This window comes from Odocoileus virginianus, unplaced genomic scaffold (genome assembly GCF_023699985.2).
Source record: "Odocoileus virginianus isolate 20LAN1187 ecotype Illinois unplaced genomic scaffold, Ovbor_1.2 Unplaced_Contig_101, whole genome shotgun sequence".
Classification (NCBI taxonomy): domain Eukaryota; kingdom Metazoa; phylum Chordata; class Mammalia; order Artiodactyla; family Cervidae; genus Odocoileus; species Odocoileus virginianus.
The window spans coordinates 18,080-40,521 of NW_027224418.1; the positions used below are offsets into that span (position 1 = coordinate 18,080).

The 22,442-nt window shown below is 36.1% G+C and overlaps 1 long non-coding RNA gene and 1 other non-coding gene across 2 annotated transcripts; one reads left to right on the forward strand and one right to left on the reverse strand.

Annotated features, from left to right (window-relative positions):
* The first annotated feature begins 565 nt into the window (after window positions 1–565).
* Window positions 566–21,906, forward strand: LOC110129429 (uncharacterized). Its single transcript, XR_002311487.2, has 3 exons — window positions 566–669; window positions 18,858–18,998; window positions 20,267–21,906. It is a non-coding gene; the product is annotated as an uncharacterized lncRNA (long non-coding RNA).
* TRNAA-UGC (transfer RNA alanine (anticodon UGC)) lies at window positions 3,939–4,007 on the reverse strand. Its single transcript has one exon. It is a non-coding gene; the product is annotated as a tRNA-Ala (tRNA).
* Window positions 21,907–22,442: the final 536 nt, after the last annotated feature.

Sequence of the window (22,442 nt, forward strand, 5' to 3'; positions counted from 1 at the left end):
GTCCCATTTTCCTAGCACCACTTATTAAAGAGACTGTCTTTTCTCCATTCTATATTCTTGCTTCCTTTGTCATAGATTAATTAACCATAGATATGCATGTTTATTCCCGGGCTTTCTATCTTATTCCATTGATGTATTATTGGGTTGGCCAAAAAGTTCCTTCATTTTTTAAGTAAAAATAAAAGACACATTTTTCATTTTCACCAAGAACTTTATTGAACAACATATTCACTGTTTTGTTCCACTACCTTCTGCCATTTTTCAGGCAACTTTGTAATTCCATCTTCCCAAAACTTTTTATCTTTTTGAGCAAAGAACTGTTCCAGGTGCCTTTTACAGTCTTCCAGGGAATTGAATTTTTTTTCCATTAAGAAAATTTTGTAAAGATCAAAATAAATGGAAATCTGAAGGTGCAATGTCTGGTGAATATGGTATATGAATCAGAACTTCCCAGCCAAACTGTAATGGGTTTTTCCTGGTCATCAAAGAAGTATGCATTTTGCATTATCCTGATGGAAGATTATATGTTTTCTGTTGATTGATTACAGGTGCTTTTCAGTTGGCCTCATTGGAAACAGTACTTATTGGAATTAATTATTTGGTTTTCTGGAAGGAACTCATAATAGAGGACTCCCTTCATCACCTTCTTTGGATGAAAGTGGGCCTTTGGTATGGTTGGTGGTGGGTCATTTCACTTGCCCCACAGTCTCCTGTTACACTTTATTGTAAAGTATCCACTTTTCATCACCTTTCACAATTTGTTTTAAAAATGCAGCATTTTCATTATGTTTTGGTAGAGAACCACATGTGGAAATAAGGTCAAGAAGGGTTTTTTTTTTTTTTTTTTTTTTTTATTTAACCTATGTGGAACCCAAACGTCAAAGCAATTAATATAACCAAGTTGGTGCAAATGATTTTCAACATTTAATTTGGATATTTTGAGTGTGTCGGCTCTCTCACATGTGGTTTAATGTTGCTTGTTGTCAATTAATGTCTCAGTTTGATATCAACTTAAATTGGTCTACCTGACTGTGGAGCATCGTCCAGCAAGAAACCTCCAGCATGAAACTTCACATGCCACTTTGGATGTGTTCAGTCACATTACCATCTCTGTACACTGCACCAATTTTTTTTTTTAATTTTTCTGTTGCATTTTTACCATTCTTGAAAGAGTAAAGCCTAATATGCCAAAAATTTTTCTTTTTCTTCTCTTCAATATTAAAATGGCTATAGAAAAATTCACCATTTTTTTAATGCTTGCTAATATGAAAGCTTGTGCAATATAATCTAATAAAATTGTTTCAAGTCAGGTTAAAAACAACTAAGTGCAACTAGAACCATCTTACGGAAAAATTCCAAGGAACTTTTTGGCAAACCCAATATATGTCCATTTTTGTGCCCATACCATAGTGTTTTGAAGATTATAGCATTGTAGTATAGCCTGAAATCAGGACATGTTATTGCTTCAGATCCATTAAGATGGTTTGAGCTGTTTGGGGTCTTTTGTGTTTCCATACAAATTTAAAATTTTTTTGTCCTAGTTCTGTGAAAAATGCCATTGGTAATTTGATAGGGATTGCATTGAATCTATAGATTGCCTTGGGTAGTATAGTCGTTTTCACAGTATTGATTCATTCTAAGAACATTGTATATCCTTCCATCTGTTTGTGTCATCTTCCATTTCTTTCATCAGTTTCTTATAGTTATTGGAGTACAGGTTTTTGCCTCCTTAAGTAGGTTTACTCCTACATATTTTATTATTTTTCATGTGATGGCCAATGAGATTATTCCCTTGATTTCTCTTTCTGATATTCTGTTGTTGTTTTATAGGAATGCAAGAGATTTCTTTACATTCATTTTATATGATACAGGTTTACCAAATTCATTGATGAGGTCTAGTTGTTTCCTGGTAGCCTCTTTAGGATTTTTAAAAATATTTATTTATGGCTCTGGTGGGTCTTCATTGTTGCATGCAGACTTTCTCTAGTTGCAGTGAGTGGGGACTACTCTCCAGTTGTGGTGCATGGGCTTCTCTTTGCAGTGGCTTTTCTTGCTGCAGAGCACACGGCTTTAGAGTGTGTAGGCTCAGTAGGTGTGGCACATAGATGAAGTTGCTCTGTGGCGTGTGGAATCTTCCCAAAGATTGAACCCATGTCCCATGCATTGGCAGGCAGATTCTCAACCATTGGGCCACCAGGGAAGTCCCTAGGAAGTTCCCTGTGCTATGTAGTAGAACCTTATTTTTCCATTCTATTTACAGTAGTTTGCATTTGTTAATTCCAAACTCCCAATCCTTCCCTCCCCTGCCCCACCTACTTTGGAAACCAGAAGTCTCTGTATTTGTGAGTCACAAATTTTTCGTGGATATGTTAATTTCTTTTGTTATTTTAGGTTCCACATATAAGTGATATCATGTGGTATTTGTCTTTCTCTTTACTTTCACTCAGCATGATAATCTCTAGGTCCATCCATGTTGCTGCAGATGGCATATTTCATTCTTTTTATGACTGAGTAATATTGTGTTGTGTATATGTACCACTACTTCTTTAGCCATTCATCTATTGATGGCCACTTAGGTTGCTTCCCTGTCTTGGATATTTTAAATAGTGCTATTATGAACATAGAAGTGAATGTATCTTTTTGAGTTATACTTTTGTTTGGGTATGTGCCCAGGATTGCTGAATCATATGGTGCCCCTATTTTTAGTTTTTTGAGTACCTTTGTACTATTTTCCATCATGGCTACACAAATTTGTATTCTCATTAGCAGCATAAGGGTTCTTTTTTTTCCACACCCTCTCTAGGATTTATTTTTAGACTTTTTAATCCTGACTTATTTGAGGTAATACCTTATTCTAGTTTTGATTTGTGTTTATCTAATAATGAGTGATGATGAGTATCTTTTTATGTGCCTGTTGGCCATCTTCATGTCTTCTTCGGAAAAATTTCTATTTAGGCAGGAGTGCCCAACCTCCAGACCTCGGACTGGTACCTCCTGTCAGATCAGCAGCAGCATTAGATTAGAAATAAAGCACAATAAATGTAATGCACTTGAATCATCCTCAAACCATCCTTCCCACCCCTGGTCTGTAGAAAAATCGTCTTATATGAAATTGATCCCTGGTGCCAAAAATGTTGTGGACTACTCTATTTAGGTGTTCTTCCCATTTTCCATTTGAGTTATTTGTTTTGTTACTAAATTGTAGGAGCTGTTTGTATGTTTTAGAAGTTAAAGCCTTTTTGGCCACATCATCTGCAAATATTTTCTTCCAGTCTGTAGGTTGTCTTTGTTTTTTATGGTTTCCTTTGCTATGTAAAAGGTTATAAGTTTGATTAGGTCACATGCATGTAATTTTGCTTTTATTTTTGTTTCCTTGAGAGACCGACCTATGAAAACACTGGTACAATTTATGTCATAGAATGTTTTGCCTATGTTCTCATTCAGTAGTTTTATGGTGTCTTGTCGTTCATTTATTCTTTAAGCCATTTTGAGTTTATGTATGTGTATGGTGTGAGGGTATGTTCTAACTTCATTGATTTATGTGTGACTGTCCAGCTTTCCCAACATCACTTGCTGTGGAGACTGTCTTTGCCCCATTGTATATTCTTAACTCTTCTGTCAAAGATTAATTCCCATAGGTGTATGGATTTGTTTCTGTGCTTTCTGTTCTGTCCTACTGATATGTATGTCTGTTTTTGTGCCAGTACCACAATGTTTTGATTACTGTAGCTTTGTAGTATTGTCTGAAGTCTGAGAGGGTTATGCCTCCTGCTTTGTTCTTTTCCCTCAGGATTGCTTTGGCAATTCTGGGTCTTTTATGTTCCATATAAATTTTAGTAGCATCATTTGTTCTAGTTGTTTGAAAAATACCATGGGCATTTTGTTGGGAGTTTTTAAATGTCTCTTCCAGTGGCCCCCAATAAGGGAGAACTCCTAAATGGAGATGCTGGGAATTGAACCCAGGACCTCATACATGCAAAGCATGTGCTCTACCACTGAGCTACAGCCCTGTTGCCATCATTTGTTCTAGTTCTTTGAAAAATATCACTGCTATTTTGTTGGGAGTTTTTAAATAACAGATCCTACACATGTAATTGATCTCTTCATATTTTCTATTTTTTCCTGGTTCAGTCTCAGAAGGTTGTACCTTTCTAAGAATTTATTCATTTCTTCCTTTTCTAATCCTTCTAAATGTAAGGGTAGATTGTTGGCCATTTTTATTGCTTGCTTTTCTACACATGGATCACTATACACTTCCCTTTACTAACTGCTTTCCTTATAGCCCATAGATTATGAATTGTTGATTGTGTTTTTGTTTTCCTTTGTCTCTAGTTATTTTTTTATTCCCTCGATGATCTCTTGGTTGTTTAGTGCATGTGGTTTAGACTCCACATGGTTTTTTTTTTTTTAATAGTTGTTTTCTTGTGTGTGTATGCTAAGTCATTTAAGTTGTGTCCAACTCTTTGTGACCCCATGGACTCTAGCCTGTTCTTAAAGACTTTTTACATTTTCAAGGCCCTCATAGGCTAATGGCACTAGTTAGGTTACATTTCTAAATTCATTTTCAAAAGATTAATCAATAGTACAGTTTTTGCACTTATTAGAACTTAGGTACTTTTTTTGACATTTTAATTATTTTTAATTGAAAATAATTGCTTTACAATATTGTGTTGGTTTCTGCCATAAATCAACATGAATCAGCCATAGATATACATATGTCCTCTTTCTCTTGAATCTCCATCTCACCCCTCTAGGTTATCACAGCATGCCAGTTTGAGCTCCCGGAGTCATACAGCAAATTCCCACTGGCTATTTATTTTACATATGATAATGTATATGTTTCCCTGCTACTCTCTCCATTTGTCCCACCCTCTCCTTCCCTGCTCTGTGTCAACAAATCTGTTCTATATATCTGCATCTCCATTGCTGCTTTGCAAATAGGTTCATCAGTACCATCTTTCTAAATTCCATATATATGTATTAGTATACAAAATTTTCCTCTTTCTGACTTACTTAACTTTGTATAATAGGCTCTAGGTTTATCTACCTCATTAAAGCTGACTCAAATGCATTCCTTTTTATGGCTGAGTAGTATTTCTCTGTATATATATGATACAACTTCTTTATGGGTTCATCTGTTGATGGACATCTAGGTTGCTTCCATGACCTAGCTATTGTAAATAGTGTTGCAATGAACATTGGGGTACATGTGTCTTTTTCAATTATGATTTTCTCAGGGTATATGCCCAGTAGTGGGATTGTTGGGTCAGGTGGTAGTTTTATTCCTAGTTTTTTAAGGAATCTCCATACTGTCATTTCATAGCAGCTGTATCAGTTTACATTCCCACCAACAATGCAAGAGGGTTCTCTTTTCTCCACACTCTCTCCAGCATTTATTGTTTGTAGATTTTTTGATGATGGCCATTTTGACCAGTGTGAGGTGATACCTCATTGTAGTTTTGATTTGCATTTCTCTAATAATGAGTGATGTTGAGCATTTTTTCATGTGTTTATTAGCCATCTGTATGTCTTCTTTGGAAAAATGTCTGTTTAGGTCTTCTGCCCATTTTTTAATTGATTTTTTGTTTTTCTGGTATTGAATTTTATGAGCTGCTTGTATATTTTGAAAACTAATCCTGTCAGTTGTTTCATTTGCAGTTATTTTCTCCTATTTTGAGGGTTTTTTTTTTCACTTTGTTTAATTTCTTTTGCTGTGCTGGAGCTTTTAAGGTTAATTCAGTTCCACTTGTTTATTCTTGTTGTCATTTTCATTACTCTAGGAGGTAGATCATAGAAGATCTTGCTATGATTTATGTCACAGAATATTCTACCTTAAAGAATGTCCTTCTTTAAGAGTTTCTAATAGGCTGGTCTTACATTTAGGTCTTTAATCCATTTTGACATTGTCTTTGTGTATCTTATTAGGAAGTGTTCTGATATCATTCTTTTACACATGGCTGTCCAGTTTACCCAGCAACATGTATTGAAGAGATCTTACCTTATCCACTGTATAGTCTTGCCTTCCTTGTCAAAGATAAGTTGTCTATAGGTGCATGGGTTTATCTCCTGGCGTTCTATCTTGTTCCACTGGTCTATATTTCTGTTTTTGTGCAGTACCATACTGTCTTGATGACTGTAACTTTGTAGTATAGTCTGAAATCAGGAAAGTTGATTCCTCCAGCTCCATTCTTCTTTCTCAAGATTCCTTTGGCTATTCAGGGTCTTTGTGTTTCCATACAAATTGTGAAATATTTTCATCTAGTTCTGTGAAAAGTGCTGTTGGTAGTTTGATAGGGATTGCATTGAATCTGTAGATTGCATTGGGTAATATTGTCATTTCCACAACATTTATTCTTCCCAACCAGAAACATGGAATATCTCTCCATCTGTTTATGTCATCTTTGATTTCTTTCATCAGTGTCTTGTAGTTTTCTGAGTACAGCTCTTTTGCCTCCTTAGGTAGGTTTATTACTAGGTATTTTATTGTTTTGTTGGTATGGTAAATGGAATTGATTCCTTAATTTCTCTTTCTGGCTTTTCATTGTTTGTGTATAGGAATGCAAGTGATTTCTATATATTGCTTTTGTATCCTGTGGCTTTACTGAATTTACTGATTAGTTCTAGTAATCTTCTGGTAGTACCTTTAGGGTTTTCTATGTACAGTATTCATGTCATCTGCAAACAGGGAGAGTTCTATATCTTCTTTTCCAATCTGGATTCCTTTTATTTCATATTCTTCTCTGATTGCCTTAGTAGGACTTCTAAAACTTTGTTATTAATAGTGGAGAGAGGGGCACCCTTTTCTTTTCCCTGATGTTAGAGGAAATGGTTTCAGTTTTTCACCATTGAGAATAATGTTTGCTGTGGGTTTATCATATATAACCTTTATTATGTTGAGGTAGGTTCCTTATATGCCCATTTTTGAAGAGATTTTAATCATAAATGAGTGCTGAAATTTCTTGAAAACTTTTTCTGTGTCTATTGGGATAGTACTATGGCTTTTATCTTTCAGTTTGTTAATATGATGTATCAAATTGATTGATTTGTGTTTGAAGAATCCTTGAATCCCTGTGATAAACCTGACTTGATCATGGTGTATGATCTTTTTAATGTGTTGTTGAATTCTGTTTGCTAGAATTTTGTTGAGGATTTTTGCATCTATGTTCATCAGTGATATTGGCCTATAATTTTATTTTTTATGATGTCTTTGTCTGATTTTGATATCAGGGTGATGGTGGCCTTATAGAATGAGTTTGGAAGTGTGCCTTCCTCTGAAAGTTTTTGGAAGGGTTTCAGAACAGTAGGTGATAGTGCTTCTTTAATGTTTGATAGAATTCACCTGTGAAGCCATCTGGCCCTGGGCTTTTGTTTTGGGGAAGATTTTTTATCACAGTTTCAATTTCAGTGCTTGTGATTGGGTTGTTCATAATTTCTATTTCTTCCTGGTTCAGTCTTGGAAAGTTGAACTTTTCTAAGAATCTTTTCATTTCTTCCAGGTTGTCCATTTTATTGGCATATATTTTCTTGTAATAATGTCTTGTAATCATTTGTATGACTGTGTTGTCTCCTGTAACCTCTTTTTTGTCTCTAATTTTGTTAACTTCATTGTTCTCCCCTTTTATTTGAGGAGTCTAGCTAATGGTTTGTCATTTTATTCTAAGAAGCAGTTGCTTTTGATTTTGACTCCTGGGTCCTTACTGCCAAATTCAGACTTAAATTGAAGAAAGTAGGGATAACCACTAGACCATTCTGGTATGACCTAAATCAGATCCATTACAATTATACAGTGTAAGTGACAAATAGATTCAAGGGATTAGATCTGATACAGAGTGCCTGAAGAAATATGGATAGGAGGTTCATGACATGGTAACAGGAGGCAGAAATCAAGACCATCCCCAAGAAAAAGAAATGCAAGAAGACAAAATGGTTGTCTGAGGAGGCCTTACAAATAGCTGTGAAAATAAGAGAAGCAAAAGGCAAAGGAGAAAAGGAAAAATACACCCATTTGAATGCAGAGTTCCAAAGAATAGCAAGGAGAGATAAGAAGGCCTTCCTCAGCAATCAATGCAAAGAAATAGAGAAAAACAATAGAATGGGAAAGACTAGAGATCTCTTCAAGAAAATTAGAGATACCAAGGGAACATTTCATGCAAAAATGGGCACAATAAAGGACAGAAATGGTATCAACCTAACAGAAGCAGAAGATATTAAGAAGAGGTGGCAGGAATACACAGAAGAACTATACTAAAAAGATGATCATGACCCAGATAATCACGATGGTAGGATCACTCATCTAGAGCCAGACATCCAGGAAAATGAAGTCAAGTGAGCAGCATCACTACAAACAAAGCTAGTGGAGATGATGGAATTCCCATTGAACTATTTCAAATCCTAAAAGATGATGCTGTGAAAGTGCTGCACTCAATATGCCAGCAAATCTGGGAAACTCGTCAGTGGCCACAGGACTGGAAATGGTCAGTTTTCATTCCAGTCCCAAAGAAAGGAAGGCCAAAGAGTGCTCAAACTACTGCACAATTGCACTCATCTCACACGCTAGCAGGAGAAGGCAATGGCAACCCACTTCAATACTCTTCCTGGAAAATCCCATGGACAGAGGACCCTGGTAGGCTGCAGTCCATGGGGTAACAGAGTTGGACATGACTGAGCGACTTCACTTTCACTTTTCACTTTCATGCATTGGAGAAGGAAATGGCAACCCACTCCAGTGTTCTTGCCTGAAGAATCCCAGGGACGGCGGAGCCTGGTGGGCTGCTGTCTATGGAGTCGCACAGAGTCAGATACGGCTGACACGACTTAGCAGCAGCAGCAGCACACGCTAGCAAAGTAATGCTCAAAATTCTCCAAGCCAGGCTTCAACAGTACGTGAACCATGAACTTCCAGATGTTCAAGCTGGATTTAGAAAAGACAGAGGAACCAGAGATCAAATTGCCAACATCTACTGGATCATCGAAAAAGCAAGAGAGTTCCAGAAAAATATCTACTTCTGCTTTATTGATTATGCCAAAGCCTTTGACTGTGTGGATCACTGAAAACTGGAAAATTCTGAAAGAGATGGGAATACCAGACCACCTGACCTACATCTTGAGAAATCTGTATGCAGGTCAGGAAGCAACACTTAGAATTGGATGTGGAACAACAGACTGGTTCCAAATTGGGAAAAGGAGTACGTCAAGGCTGTTTATTGTCACTCTACTTACTTAACTTACTTGCAGAGTACATCATGAGAAATATTGGACTGGATGAAGCACACGCTGGAATCAAGATTACCAGGAGAAATATCAGTAACCTCAGATATGCAGATAACACCACCCTTATGGCAGAAAGTGAACAACTAAAGAGTCTGTTGAAAGACGAGAAAAGAAGAGTGAAAAAAAAAAAAAAGGAGAAAAGAGAAAAAAAAAGAGGAGAAAAGAAAGAGTGAAAGAGGAGAGTGAAAAAGTTATCTTTTTTAAGTCAACGTTCAGAAAACTAAAATCATGGCATTACGTTCCATCACTTCATGGCAAATAGATGGGGAAACAATGGGATCAGTGACAGACTTTATTGGGGGGGGGCAAAATCACTCCAGATCGTAACTACGACCATAAAAGTAAAGGACACTTGCTTATTGGAAGAAAATTTATGACCAGCCTAGAGAGCATAGCAGAGACATTACTTTGCCAATGAACACCCATGTAGTCAAAGCTTTGGTTTTTCCAGTAGTCATGTACGGATGTGAGAGTTGGATTATAAAGAAAGCTGAGTGCTGAAAAATTGATGCTTTTGAACTGTGGTGTTGGAGAAGACTCTTGAGAGTCCCTTGGACTTCAAGGAGATCCAGCCAGTCCATCCTAAAGGAAATCAGTCCTGAATATTCATTGGAAGAGCTGATGCTGAAGCTGAAACTCCAATACTTTGGCCACTTGATGTGAAGAACTGACTCCTTTGAAAAGACCCTGATGCTGGGAAAGATTGAAGGCAGGAGGAGAAGGGGACGACAGAGAATGAGATGGTTGGATGACATCACCAACTCAATGGACATGAGTTTGAGTAAACTCCTGGAGTTTATGATGGATAGGGAGGCCTGGTGTACTGCAGTCCATGGGGTCACAAAGAGTCAGACAGGACTGACTGACTAAACTGAACTGAATTGATAGATTTTGAGTCATCATGTTTTCATTGTAATTTGTTTCTAGGAAGTTTGTGATTTCCCTTTTTAAATTTATTCAGTAGCCTGTTCACTGTTTAGAAACATATTGCTTAACCTCTTATGTCCTTTTTCTTACAGTGTTTTTTTTTTTTTTCCTGTACTATTTTGTCTCATAGCATTGTGGTCTGAAAAGATGCTTGATATAATTTCAATTTTCTTAAATTTGCTGATGCTTGATATGTGATGCAAGATGTGATCTATCCTGGAGAATGTTCCAGGTTTACTTGAAAAGAGAGTATATTCTTTTTGTTTGAATGGAATGTCCTAAAGAAATCAGTAAGTCCATCTAGTCTAATGTGTCATTTAAAGCTTGTGTTCCTTTGTTACTTTTCTGTTTTGATGATCTGTCAAATGGTTTAAGTGGCTTGTTAAAGTCCCACTATAATACCAGGCTATTATTGTGTTACTGTCAGTCTTCCCTTTTAAGTCTATTAGTGTTTTCTTGTGTTGAGGTGTGTATGCTCCTGTGTTGGGTGCATAAATATTTGCAGTTGTTACATCTTCTTGGATTGAATCTTGGTCATTGTGTAGTGTCTTTCTTATCTCTTATAATATTCTTTATTTTAAAGTCTATTTTGTCTGATATGAGAATTGCCACTTCTTTCTTTTATTTCCATTTGCATGGAATATCTTTTTCCATCCCTCTCACTTTCAGTCTGTATGTGTCTCTAGGTCTGAAATGGGTCTCTTGTAGACAGCAGCATATATATGGGTCTTGTTTTTGTATCCATTCAGCCAGTCTGTGTCTTTTGGTCCCATTCAGCTAGTCTGTGTCTTTTGGTTTGAGCCTTTAATCCACTTATGTTTAAAGTAATTACTGATACGTATGTTTCTCTTGGATTTTCCTTAATTGACTTTGTTTTGTTTTTGCATATCTTTTCCTTCTTCTGTGTTTCCTGCCTATAGAAGTCCCTTTCACATTTCTTGTAAAGCTGATTGGTGGTGCTAATTTCTCTTAACCCTTATTTGTCTGTAAAACTTTTGGTGTTTCCATGAATTTTTAATTAGATATTTGCTGGATAATCTTGCTTGTTGATTTTTCCCTTTCAGTACTTTAAGCCCCATGAGGGGCTTCCCTCATGGCTCAGCTGGTAAAGAAAACACCTGCAATGCAGGAGACCTGGTTTAGATCTATGGATTGGGAAGATCCCCTGGAGAAGGGAATGGCTACCCACTCCATATTCTGGCCTGGAGAATTCCATGGACTGTATAGTCCATGGGGTCACAAAGAGTCGGACAGGACTGAGTGACTTTCACTTTCACTTTAAATATATCCTGCCATTTTCTGCTGGTCTCCAGAGTTTCTGCTGAAAGATCAGCTGTTAATCTTATGGGGTTTCCCTTGCATGTTGTTTGTTGCTTTTCCCTTCCTGCCTTTAATATTATTTCTTTGTGTTTAGTCTTTGTTAGTTTGATTAGTATGTGTCTCAACATGTTTTTTCTTGTGTTTATCCTGTATGAGACTCTGTGTACTTCCTGGATTTGAGTGACTATTTCCTTTCTTATGTTAGGGAAGTTTTTGACTATAATCTCCAGAAAATTTTTTTTTGATTCTTTCTTTTTCTCTTCTTCTTCTGGGACTTCTATAATTCGAATGTTGGTCCATTTAATATTGTCCCAGAGGTCTCTGAAACTATCCTCAGTTCTTTTCATTCTATCATTCTTTTACCTTTATTCTTCTGTTCAGCAGAGTTACTTCCACAATTCTGTCTTCCAGCTCACTTATCCATTCTTATGTCTCAGTTATTCTGCTGTTGATCCTTCTAGAGTAGTTTTGATTTCTATAATTTTATAGTCCCTCTCTGTTTGTTTATTCTTTATTTCTTCTAGGTCCTTGTTTAAGTGTGTTAATTATTTTTTGCATTTTCTCCATTCTGTTTTCAGAGTTTTGGAACATCTTTACTATCATCCCTCTGGATTGTTTTTCAGGTAGTTTGCCTGTTTTCTCTTTGTTTATTTGGTCTTGTGAGTTTTTACCGTGTTCCTTCAATTTTCTCTGTCTTTTCATTTTATTTCTAACATTGTCTGAGTTCTCCTTTTCTCAAGTTTTAGGGTCATATTCCTTTTTCTTCTGGGTCTCTGCCTTCAGTGGGTGAGGTTGGTCCAGTAGTTTGGGTAGGTTTTGTGTTGGGACGGACTTGTGCTTGCATTCTGGTGGGAGGAGATATTTTTTTTTTTCCCTTCTCATGTGCAGGGCTGAGTGAGGGGCTATGTTTTGGGGTTCTTATGGGAAGCCTGTCTGCTGATGATAGAGTTTGTGTTTTTGTCTTCCTTATTTGCATGTGGTATCCTGCTCTGTGTGCTTCCAGCATTTGGGTGATACCAAGTCTTATCAGGTGGAGGCCTTCATAGGAGTTCTCACTTATTAATACTCCCTTGGGTCAGGAGTTCTCTGGCTGTCTAGCATAGTGGACAGCACTCCCTCCAAAGGCTCAAACTTGATCTCTGGCCAGGGAACCAAACACACACACACACACACACGTACACACACAAACCAAACCAAAACAATCCAAAGAAAAGAAAGTACAAGAGAGTGACCTGCTGAGCAAAGGAAACCAAAAATGTTGTTGATCAATTAAAAATAAAACTAAAATGCAAACCAGAAAACAAAACCAAAGCAGAGTGCCAACTGGGGAATAAAGTAAACAAAACAAATTAACAAATGTGGTGAAATAAAGAATGAAAAGGAAGAAAAGAAAACAGTAGAAAAGCTGTGTTAAATAGAAGTGTATATATATATATATATATATATATATATATATATATATAACTACATCAAGAACAGTAAGAAAAGCAAACAAAAACAACAAGAACAAAAAAGTTTAGAAGAATAAAGTCCATAGAAGTGCAGAAAGCCACATAGCCGTAGAAGTATATAAAGGAAATAAAATGTGTGATTAAAAAATGTTTTAAAAAGCTTGAATAGGATTAATAGTAAAAATAAAGTCAATAGCCACAGCAAAAGAGAAGAAAAAAGAACAAAAATCCAGAACCAACTATGGAACAAATCAAAATATAAAAATAATAATAAATATTTTTCACAGCTGACAGTCCTTTCCCTCACTGTGCATCACAGTTCACCTCCTCATCCCGAGAGTGTCCTCTAATAATGGGCTGGTCTTTAGGCCTGCTGTGGGGGCAGCTCAGACTCTAATCTGGACCTACCACTTGTGTTATTGCCTCCAGTATCCACAGCTGCCAGAGCTAATGGTTTTCTTTTGTGGGAACTCACATTGTCCTAGTTGATTGTGTGGATTTCGTCTGTAGCTTGTACAGCTGGTGGGAAGGTTTTTGATCCTCTTCCTTAGCCCCACTGCCCCCGGAGTTCAATGTGGTTTTATCTCTACCTCTGCATGTGAGTCATCCACAAGAGCTTGTTCCTGAGGCTGACCTGCAGGACTTACTTGCCCAATGAGGACCAGATGTGGAGGTGGTGCAGCACTTGGATCACAGGGACCCTGTTGGCACCAAGTATGCAGGAACGCTGGCAGCCTGAGGTTCTACAGCTGTGGCAATATTAGAGTCTTTTTCTAGCCTCTGGCAGCTGACATTCCAAGGGCCTCCCTGGTTGGTCCTTCTCTGTTGCTTGTGCAGCAGGCTCTCAAGGGTCTCCCAGGTTGGGATATTTATTGCTCAGCTTGTCAAGCACTTAAAGGGCCACCATCTCTGGGGTCTTTGTTAGTCAGCTGCCAGCACTGGCATGTGAGGGGAGAGAGGCTACATTGATGGCTCCACTGTCTGCACATTACTCAGCAGTATCACTTTGCCTCCATGGCTGCCCAGCTTTCCTCCAAAGGCATTCCCCACTACAATCTCCTCCTTACTTCCCCTCAGGCCTTTTCACCACAATCACAGCAGCCCTTGCCCTGGGATTGGTTTCCAATCCCTACACCCCAGTTCCCCACTACCATGTGTTCCAGGGGACTTGGGTCCCTGCCCAGGGTACATAGGGCTGCAGCAAGGATTGTCTGTGTGGTTCTCACTCCATTCAGACTGTCACAGATCAGCTGCTTCCACTCTCCAACAGCCTCAAATGCTTCTCCTCTGTCCCAAACAATTGCTCTGATGTGGGGATCTGACCCCTGCTTCAATTCCCTCACCCTCCAGGTGCAGGTCCAGTCCTGCTCACTCTCCTCTTTTTCCCTTCCTTCCTTCATCCTTCTGATATTTGTGTGAATTTGTGTATTCCTTTCTAGTGGTCAGGGGATCCTGCCTGCTCTCAGCTGGTGTTGTGTGAGATCTTCTGCATCTGAAGGTATATTCTTGATGCATCTGTGGAGAAAGATGTACTCCACATCCACCTACTCCTCTGCCTTCTTTCTGGAATTTCCAGCTTTCTTTTGTTACCAACTGGATAAAATACTTTTTTTATCCCTTCACATTAAGTTTTTGTCAGTGTTTACATCTGAAGTGAGTCTCTTAGAGTCAGCATATAGATGGATCTTGTTTTTTAGTCATTCAGCCCCTTGCTATGTCTTTTGATTGCAACATTTACATTTTAAATAATTATCAGTAGGTGCTCACTGCTATCTTGCCAATTTTTTTCTGGTTGTTTTTGTCCTTTTATCTTCATCTTTTGCTGTCTTCCCTTGTGATTTGATGACTATAATTAGTGTTATATTTGGATTCCTTTCTCTATCTCTGTCTCTCCTTTGTGTATGTGTGTGTCATTTATTACACATTTTTGCTTTCTTGCCATGATATTTTTGTTTCACAATATATATGATTGTTGTCAGTTGATTATCTCTTAAGTTTGAACTTATCTAAAAACCCTGCATTTTTACTGCTCTTACCTTTAATGTTTTTAAGCATCATATTTTGCATGTGTTTTGTGTGTATTTCTTAGTTTATGTGTGTATTTTACCACTTTTGTCTTTTAACCTTCCTTGTACTTTTATAAGTGATTGATCTTTACATTTTCCTTTACTGGTGAGATTTTACCTTCTGTGATTATTATATTTCTAGTTTGGGTCTTATCTTTTCTACTTAGAGAAATCCCTTTAGCATTTCTTGGAGAGCTGTTGGTCTAGTGGTACTAAACTCTCTTAGTCCTTGCTTCTATGTAAAACATTCTCTCCAGTTCAGATCTGAAGATAGCCTTGCTGGGTATAGTAGTCTTGGTTGTATTTTTTGTCCTTTCATCACTTTAAATATATTGTGGCACTCCTGGTTTGCAGGGTCTGCTGAAAAGTCAACTGAAAGTCTTATGTATATACAAGAATTTCCTTGTATATAACTGGTTGCTTTTCTCTTGCCATGTTTAAGATTCTCCATCTATAATTTTGCCATTTTAGTTATTGTGAGGCTTGGTGAAAGTCTCTCTTGGTTCACCTTGTTTTGGACTCTGTTGCTTTCTTGTCCTGGGTGTCCATTTACATTTCCAGGGAGGGGACATTCTCAACTATTATTTTTTCAAATAAATTCTCTGTGCCTTTCTCTCTTCTCATTCCAGGACCCATATAATGCATATATTATTACTCTTGGTATTGTTCCAAAAAGTTATCCTCATTTCTTAAATTCCTTTTTTTCTGTTCAGCTTAGGTGGTTTCCATTATTCTATCTTTCAGTTCACTTATCTGTTTCTTTGTATCATGTGATGTACTCTTGATTCCTTCTAGTTTATTTTTCCAGTTATTGTATTCTTCAGTTCCATTTGGTTCTTCTTTATATTTTGTAACTCTTTGTTAGACGTCTTTCCATGTTCATCCATTATTCTCCCATGTTCATTGAGCATTTTTATGATCATTACCTTGAATTCTTTGTTGGATAGATTGTTCTCCTCTACTGTGTTTAGTTCTTCTGAGTTTTATCTTGTTCTTTGGTTTGGAGCATATTCCTTTGTCTCCTCATTTTGCCCAGTTCTCTGTATCTATTTTTATTTGTCAAGTAGGTCAGTTATGTTTGCTCATCTTAAAAAAATGGAATTACATAGCAGATAGCCTGTGGTGTCAATCAGCATACTCCATTCCATTCACCAGAGCTACATATCCTACACATGACCCATATGTGTACTGTGTGGGTCCTTCTCTTATTATAAAACCACCTACTCCGGGCATACTGGTGGCCAGGCTGGCTTCCAGTCCAGTTGGCTGCCAGGCCCTGTGTCATGTGGTTGTTGCTGGCCCACTGTTGAGCAGAGCTCAGTCCTGGCATGACTGTCTGTTTGGCCCCAGTGGTCCTGGAGCTGGTGCTGGCTTGCTCGTGGGTAGTGCCAGGGGCCAGGGTGGCTGTCTGCAGGACCTGGGGAAACCTAGGACTGGCACACCACCACTGGTGAGCAGGGTCATATCTCAGGGCAGCTTGATGCATAGGGCAGCCTATTGGGCTTTTATTTTTATCTTTGTTTCATTGTATTTAACAAGCCTTCTTCTTTTCTCAGCTTTTAAAATTTTCTGTCTTGGGTTTTGAGCAATTTGGTTTGATGTTCCTTGATGTAATCTTCTTTATTTCTTGTACTTGGGGTTCACTTAGCTTCTTAGATCTGTGGATTCATAGTTTCCATAAAATTTGGTAATTTTATTGGCATTATTCCTTCAAACATTCTTTTCTTCCCTCTTACCTTCTGAGACTCCAATTGTGTTTGTGTACTTTTTCAGTTGAAGTTGTCCCATAGCTCACTGATGCTCTGCTCTTTTGCTTTTTTGTTTTATACTTTTTTATAGTGTCTATTGCTGTGTCTTTACCAATCTTTTTACCTGCCATAATAAATGTGCCTTTAATCTTATTTGGTCCATTTTTTTTGGTCTCACATTTTAGTTTCATTTGTTATTTGTTTTATATCTTCTATGTCTCTCTACTTAACTTCTGAACATATATGTCAGCTGTGGGTCAATTTTGACTGATTTTTGTTTCATTATGCATTCTATTTTCCTTCTCTTATATGCCTTATAATTTTGGGTAAGAAGCACAACATAGTGAATTTTACCTCGGTGAGTGCTAAATGCTTTTGAATTGCTAATCTTTAACTGTTTTCTGGACCGCAGTTAAATTAGGGGAAACAATGTGTTACTTCTGGGTTTTCCTTTTAAGATATTTTAGGCAGGACTAGAGCAGTGTTTAACCTAGGAATAGTCACCACTACTCAAGCAGGTTTCTTTCCATTTCTCTAACAAATACTTCATGAATTTGAGGTTTTCCCGTCTGACTGGTGGGAATAGGCACTATACCTCACCTTACATGGACTCCCTTTTCCCTCTAATCCTTGCATATGCTTCCCCCCATGACTTCTGTTTTGTTTGGTTGTTGTTGTTGTTTTTAACCACATATGGTTTGCAATGAAAACACTTGAAAGAGACCCCCACAAGGGTTCTCTCTCTGCCCCTGATTCCCACTTCTGTCTCTTTAACACAGGGAATCTGCCAGGCTCTACCTGAATTTTCCTTACCTACCTGACATCATGAAAACTCTTTTCATGGTTCTAAGCTTGAGCAATCATAGGGCTTACTTGATTTGTTTCCCATCTTTTAGGGATTACTTTTCTTCATTGCCTAATATCTGATCTCTTGAAAACTGTTGTTTCTTACATTTTATGGGTTTTTTTTTTTGGAGGCGCTGAGTTTCAGGCGGGGGTTGGGGGTGAATTCAGTTCCTAGTTTTACATCTTGGCCAGAATCAGAAGTCCTTAGAACTTTAATCATTTTTATGATTTTCATTTATGTCTGTTTTATTTATATAATTCACTGTTGTATTCTTTTTAATATTATTTTAAATTTATTTCTGTTTATACATTCTTTTTCCAATAGTTTTTTGATTGGTTGTTCTACTCCTTTACATAGTTTCAATCAGTTACACTATTCTTCACATTCTGGTATTACTACATAGTCTTTAGTTTCTCATTGCTTCTGCTATTGATAATAATTTAACAAATACTTTTGTTTCTATTTTAGAAGATGCTTGTTAAGGAGACTTGAATTCTCCTTTCTATGATAGATGCTTATGGAGATTGTTTAATTTTAAATGTTATATCTTTTAATAGATTTAAAATTCTATTTTACTATGAGATTATATTACAGAAGTTTATATTACAGCATAGAGAAAATAAGCATATTCACATTTACTTTGATGAAAAACTTATGATATTCTGACTACTGCTATGTTAACAGTAAGCTGCTAACCTTGTATTCATGTTTTGCTTTCTTTAGTATTTTATACAGAAAACCATCAGTTACTGAGTATATTATCAACATGAGACTCTCCCTTCTATGAATTTGTGTCTGTATACAGATAACCTTGTACTTTCGGGCCCAGATTGCCAGCAAAGATCAATAGGTCCTTTATCCTCTTGATTGTCTAGTGAAGTCTGGTATTAGCTCCTGATGCTTTACATTTTCCTTCTCCCTTACTGATCACATTCCACTTCCACTAAATTGATATTTCTTCATTTTAGAATGATAAATAAGTATATGCTATGTTTTTAAAAGTATGTTTCAACATTCTCTTTTAACAGTTAACTGTGCAGTTATATGGAAATTTTTCCCCTAGTGACAGGTCAAATTAAACAGATTCCAAACTGTCAATATGTTCATGTTTTGAGGAAATGGGAAATTATGTATTTTACTAAAACCTTTAATGATATATAGTATGTAGTTTCTTGTATGTATGTATGTATGTATATATATATATATATTTTTTTCCATTTCAATTTAGGATTTACTTTCTCATATGCTACATATGGACCCACAGCAGCGGTACACTACAGAGCAAGTATTGAAACACTCGTGGATAACCCACAGAGATCAGTTGCCAGATGATCAGCCAAATAGAAATAGGACATCACATGTTGTTAAGGTAAAACCGACATACTTTTAAGCATCTTCTAAATGCTATGCCTTGCATGCCATTCAATGATGACATATATAGTTACTTTATAGTGTCTTTATTTTTTAAAGTATATTTATAGATTCTTTTGGCTTGCTTTTTAAACTAACAGCCTTCTTTACATACAGCCTTACTGATGATACATAAAATTTTCTTGATTATATTTGGTTTGCTTTAAGATACACTGGGGCTTAGTGCAGACTAAATTCAGGTTTCATATGGGAAAAAAAATGATGTCTGTTGGTTCCTAAATTAATAGCCATTGGTGCAAGTTTCCATACTTATAGACAGTGAGCCTAGATTTTGAAGCTTAGTGGTTTATCCATTTATCTGTTGATGGATACTAAGGTGTGTTTTCATATCTTAGCCATTTTGAATCTTGTTAGAATGATCATGGGAGTTCAAATTTATCGGAGAATAAAGAAATTTGGGGTGGGGGTGTGTATGTATGGAATATGTTATATATAATGGAATATTGTTCAACTTTTTAAAAGAAGATCTTTGTCATTTGCCACAACAGAGATGAACCCAAAGACATTATGATAAGTGAAATACTGTAGACCCGGAAAGAAAAAAAATACATCATCTCTCTTATATGTGGAGTCTAAAAAAAAAAAACAAATATGTGAAAGCAGAGAGTAGAATAGTGGTTACCAGTAGACAGGGAGAAGTTCGAAATGGGGAGATATTGGTCAAGGTATACAAAGTTACAGTTATGTAGCATGGGTAAGCCTAGAGGTCTAGTGTGAAACCTGATGTTAAGTACAGGTAATAAATAATAATATACTGAATGCTGGAAATTTGCTAAGAGTAGTTGCCAGGTACTCTTATCACACACAAAAATGATAACTATGTGAAGAGGACATATATTAAATTAGCTTGACTGTAGTCATTTTACTGTGTATATCAAGATAACATGTTGTATGCCTTAAATATATACAATTCCTATGAAAAATAAATTTAAAAAGATATTTAAAAACAAATTTTATGAGTTTTGAAAGACTGAAAAAAAATACATTTTAGTGTTTTAAAAATTTGTAAGGAGCATATTTATTGAAATAAAAATATATAAGTAGTCAGATGTTAATCAAAGGAGCATCAATGTAAGTATTATGGATTCTCAATTACTTTCCTGGGGGAAAAAGTTCTAATCTAGTTAAATTTTTCATGATACAATGTGGAAGTTTTCTTACCTTCAGAGATTGTTATTCAATTTGTAATATTTCTCATTATTTTAGGGAACAGTGGTCGCCACATATTCTGCCCTGACTCACAAGACTTTTCAACCAGTCCTAGAGCCTGTTGCTGCTTCAAGCTTAGCTCAGCGACGAAGCATGAAAAAGCGAACATCAACTGGCCTTTGAAAGTTTTAGAGTTCCTCAGCCAAACTGGATGAAGAAAAGATTGTGTGGCTCTTTGTCTAATAGTATATCAAAGGCATTGTTTTCTACTACATTACTTGAATATTCTGATTAAGCTTCCTTTTTTTAAGGGGGAGTGAGATTTTAAAAAAAACATATGTAGGTCCACAATTTTCATACCATGTTGCTTTTCAGTGTTGTCCAAGTATTTATTTAAGTATATAATTTGTGTCTACAAAGCCCTACCAACTTCTCTACATACTAACTTCTAAAGTTTCTTTCAGATTTCTGGTTATGTAAAATAATGTTTTGGGGAATCATTACCAAGAGTCAAGATGCAAGTATAATAGTATAATGCCAAACAATGTCAGTATTTTTTAACATTAGATCCTGAAAGGTTAGACGTCTATTTTTTTTTTTAAGGAAAGCAAAAAAGAAATCGTAGAAGCCTGTCATTATGTGTAAACTCCATTCATTTGACTCTCTGTAGTTACTAAAATGTAAACATAGTAGTTTTGGGCCAGAGCAAAAATCATTTGTGCTCCTATGTGAAATCCTAATATGGTTGATGCCAAAGTTTTTACAGAAGAATTAAATCATAGATAATGTGTGCTGACAGACCTGTATATTGTCCATAAATGGCCTCATCTAGAAATAAAGGCTTCTGTAAATTTTACATCGAATGGAATTGTAGTACAAGTGAAGAAATTTTAGCCAAAGGTATTATATTGGTATTATAATCTACTAAATAGGTCATAGTTAAACCTTTGAAAATAAAGTATATGGTGTTGGCACTACCTTGATGTTATGTAAACTGACTTTGAAGTTAACCAATTGGATTTAATTATCATCTGTCCTTTTATAATGAACTACACTCTTGTTTTTTTTTATTTCCCTGTGCTTTGAATTACAGAGTAGCATATTTATCTTTAATCCTATGGTTATATAGTTGAAATATTACTGTAATGAACTTGTGAGCTTAGCACACATGATATAGTTATAATGCATTTCAGTAAACTTTAGATAATACTATATAATAGTTATACTTCAAGAAGATAAACTGTCTTTTTAAATAGGAAGTAATATTAATGATATGCATAAAATTTGAACACATTTTAAAATAATATTTATAATAAAAAGATCTGGCCAAATTGGTCCTATTATTAAATTTCATGATTCAGAACCACTGCGTAGTATGTATTGTTTTCTCTAAATGATTGAATTTGAAAGAATCCTTTTGTGTTGTTGGAGAAAATACCATTACTACTACTTTAAATACCGTTACTACTACTGCTGCTGCTACAACTACTGACAGAAAGAACTCATGAATGTAAACTTGAGGATATTACACTTTTCTTTAGTGAATATAAGTGATCTACTTATGTGTGCTTGTTTTACGGTTTACTGTGTATTTTATTTTGTTTAGTTCAGAGAGGGGTGATTACTGAGCTCTGAAGTGTACAGTTTAGGCTAGAAGACTTGTAACTTCAGTATTTAATAAAAGAAACTATACATAATTCTCTTTATAATGTAAGTGATGTATATTCCACACACAAAGGTCTGTTTCATTTGTGTGATATATAAAAGTATGTGTCCATATTTTGAGATGTCTTTTGCAATAGTTGAAAGACATTAAAGAACGTCTTAATATTATGTGGAAGATATTATTTAGAAAGACACTGAGATCATATCTTGTGGATTTCTTTGCCCCAGTTCAGCTTTTTCTTTCATTTTGCTTTATTACTGGAAGTACTTGTGTCATTATATTGACTTATTTTCCTCTTGTTTGTGCTGTAATGCCTTCTTATCAGAATTGATATGACAAACTTAGAGATGTGATTTTGGTGTTTAACTTTTCAGAACAGAGATATAATTTCTATATATGCTTTTGTAGTAGTAGAATTAGAGTAAGTAAAGTTGGAAAATGAAAATGATCACAAAATAACTTTGTCTTTACATAAGCAATAGCTTTTTTTTTTTTAAGTAGATGATCTTAATTTTTCAATGAGTTTGCTCAAAAAGGTTGTGTCATACACTCCTTTCATGAAAGGAA